This window comes from Propithecus coquereli, unplaced genomic scaffold (assembly GCF_000956105.1).
Source record: "Propithecus coquereli isolate 6110/MARCELLA unplaced genomic scaffold, Pcoq_1.0 Scaffold55, whole genome shotgun sequence".
Taxonomy (NCBI): Eukaryota; Metazoa; Chordata; class Mammalia; order Primates; family Indriidae; genus Propithecus; species Propithecus coquereli.
The window spans coordinates 1398957-1402637 of record NW_012151396.1 but is presented as its reverse complement, the minus strand read 5'-3'; positions in this window follow the sequence as shown (position 1 = coordinate 1402637).

Below are 3681 nucleotides of genomic sequence, written 5' to 3'. Positions count from 1 at the left end.
TCAGAGTATTTTATGTCTGAAAATCACAGTGAATAGCACTTGTTAAAAATGCATAGTTAAATTTTCTTACAACTAGATAGACAATTGGAAATAGAATCTTTTTTCACATCTTAAACCAATAGGAATCCTAATAATAATGACTCAGAGATTAAAAAGTTTTTAAAAAGCCATAAAATATTGGAAAATATTGGAAGAAAAATTTGGACATATTGGGGTTTTTCTATCATTAAGTGGGGGAAGTTTTCCTAACTTTGATCCCAAATCCTGAGATCATAAAATGATCAATTCCATTACAATAAGTATACAATTTGTGCATATCAAATAAACAGTACGTCCTACACAGAAAAGGTTGTAACAGGAGACTAATCCTTTACTATATGAAGAGTTATATCAAGTCCATACAAACTAACTGGATATATGAAAGAACAGAGTTCATAGGAAAGAGAATATTGCCTAAACATTGAAAGCTATTCAACTTCACTCAAAATAAGGAAAAAACTATGACAATTTATACAAAATTATAGAAATGGAGAATGGGGTAATGGCAGCCAGGGAGTTAAGAATGAAGTAGGAGGGGATCCTGAAGATGTGGGGTGGATATAAAAAGGCAACATCAGGGACCCCTGTTGTAATGCAAATGCTCCCTCTTTCAACTGTATAGAAGCCAGTATCCTAGTCGTGCTATTGTGCAATAGTTTCCCAGGATGATGCCATTGGGGAAAACTGAGTAAAGGGTGCCCAGCTCTCTCTGCATTATCTCTTACACCTGCATATGAATCTACAATTATTCAAAATAAAATGCTTAAGAAAAACATATCAAGATATTATTCTCATGTTTTCAGACTGGCAGAGGCTAAGTGTGATAACATGATCTGTGGTAAAATGTAGAAAACCAGGGACTCATTCATGAAGAAATATTGGCAATACTCTTTAAAATTAAAAATGCATATATACTCTGACCCAGTGGTTCTTTTTCTAGGAATGTATTCTACGGATATACGCATAGTTGTATGCAATGTTGTGTGCATAAGTTTATGTACTGCAGTGTTATTTTTGCTGTTGTTAATGAATGTTTAAAAACTAAATATCCATTGTATGGGGCTGATTAAATTTAAAAACAAGTCATTAAATGTGATATTGCAGTCTTTTGTATACTGATATGGAGATATTTCCAAACTAATCTATTAAATAAGGTAAAATGCAAAACTATGTGAGGTATATGGTATTACAGGAAAAAGGGTGATATAAATTGACTTTTGATATGACACAATTGATAACTACAGGCTCCTGGCCTCTGTGACTCCCAGCACTCCGACTAGAACTCCTGAAGAGGTGGGATGAGGGTGTGGGCTGCAGGGCAGGCAGAGAAACCACTGGCCATCACTCTTAGGAAGCCTGGAAGAGGAAGAAGGTGCCCCCCCCACTCCCACCAAGCCTACCAGCCCTTGCCATGGGCATCCAAAGAATGTTTGCTTCCTGGTATCCACTGAAATCCTGAGCACCAAACGAAGTGGAAACTCTTGGCATAGATGTCCTGCAAATCCCACCCTCTCCCCTTCCATAGGAGTCAGAATCACAGCCATTGATATTTAAACCCGACTGATGCCAACAGGCAGCAGAGAACAGACAGATTTGCACTGGGCAGCTAGAGCCTGTGCACTCAAGCTGGCTGGCCAGTGGGCCATGGTCATTCCTCATTCCCAGGAACACTGCAGTTTATGACATCATCGCAGTGTTATACTGAATTATATCACAAATCACATTTAAAATGCAAACAGATTCCTCATTTCTTCTCTTCAGAACACAATTTTTAAATGTCAAATTATATACCTCATTCTTTTACAAAGAAACATGTACTAGGGAACACAATTCTATTATTCAGAATGACAATGGAACATTTAAAGAGAGATCTTTCTTGATCTGTCAAACATAAGTAAAAAATCCGCTGCAAAAATAACACAGAGTTTAATGGAAAAATTATAACTTTACAAAATGGTGGCTTTTTCTCAGGAATTATGCACCCAGTTTCAATTACTTAAATACTTTTGTGACTTAGCAAAATTATTTCTCAGTCAATGCTTTGCCATTAGGTTTGTAAAATTTACTTAAACTGATTTAAAAGGAGTTAAGTAAACAAAAACCTTGAGATGCACATATAAAAAAAGAAAAAAAGGAAAAGAAGGAAAGAAGGGAGGAAGGAAAAAGGAAAGTAAAGCACTGTTGTTTGGCAACACAAATTTTACCCTAACCATGGGTCACCCTTCTAAGCAGAGCCCTAGCATTCATACTGTAACGTTTGGCCATTTTCTCAGGGAAGGTCAACTTACTCTCAGGTCCAGGAGGTGAATATTACTCAGTTTACTCTCAGTGAGTGTCAGAGTTTCACCCAAGACAGCAGCAAGAGCAGCATTTGAGAACTTCATTCGAGACATACCCAATCTGAAACTCAGGGGCTGGAGGCTGGCAATCGTGGGTACAGCAAGCCCTCCAGATGTTTCTGATTCAGCGTAAAGATTGAGACCATTGTATAAGCCAATTCCAGTAAGCTTTGCTCCTACCAGTGACTATTGTAGAGAGGTAGATGTAACATAGCTGAACAATGAGACATGAGGGGAAGTCTCCTTGGGTGGGAAGAGATGTTCTAGAATTTTTGTCACTTAAAAATATGCAAAAAAGATACACGCCTAGAGTTACAACTGCAATCTGAGTCCATAGGGGAGTCCTGCTTACACCTGAGGTTGGCAGATCCTGGGCATTTCTTGTCGTGTGAGAAAATACGCCTAATTTTATCATAGCCAATTATATCCTAATTACGTTCATAGGGTACCTATTAATAAAGAAGAAAACTGGATTTCTCATTAAGGAGAAAATCATATTGTTTCATTAACACAAAGTTGTTTTTTTTTTTTTTTTTACAAAATCAGTTTAAAATAAAAGGGATTATGTTTGCCAAGTACCTACTACGTGATAAATTCTTCACATACCTTCTCTCTCTTAATCTACATGACAATTCTGTGGTGAAGGTAATATTTTCCCTATTCAGTCTCAGAGACACTATGCAAATTGCTTATCACCAACCTCATTGTAATTAATCCTGTACTTTCATTTCATCAAAACAATATCACATGGCTGGATTTAATCTTGTTACCAAGATTTATTTTCAAGATTTGATAAGTTCTTTGACATTTTGATTCACTAATTCACACCCTCTCTATTTTACTTTCAGGGGAAGAGATAAATTCTTCTTTAATTCTCAAACATATGGCCTTTGCCGTTATCCATTCATTTTTTATTAATCTTGTGATAAGAAAGTGATGGGAATCCTCCCCACACACTCACTTCTTTCTTTCCATACATGTTACAGTAAATGATGACGGTACACAGGATCACACACCATAATTCCGTGCATATGTTTGTTACTATTATCTGGAACCTCAATATCCCCTGTAACTTGCTTGTAGATGTGCAACTGGAAGGCATCCAAAATGGATGTTCATTTGAAGAGTTTAAGGTTTGCAATTGAAAAGGGAATTAGGTAGATAGTAAAGTTCTATATAGACCTCAGAGCAAGCATATTCTAATATATCTTAATGGTAGAAATATATAATGATGAGATATATTTGTATTTTATTTTGAAAGAGAAAAATTTGAACAGAAATTAAAATGTGTGTAAAAATATAT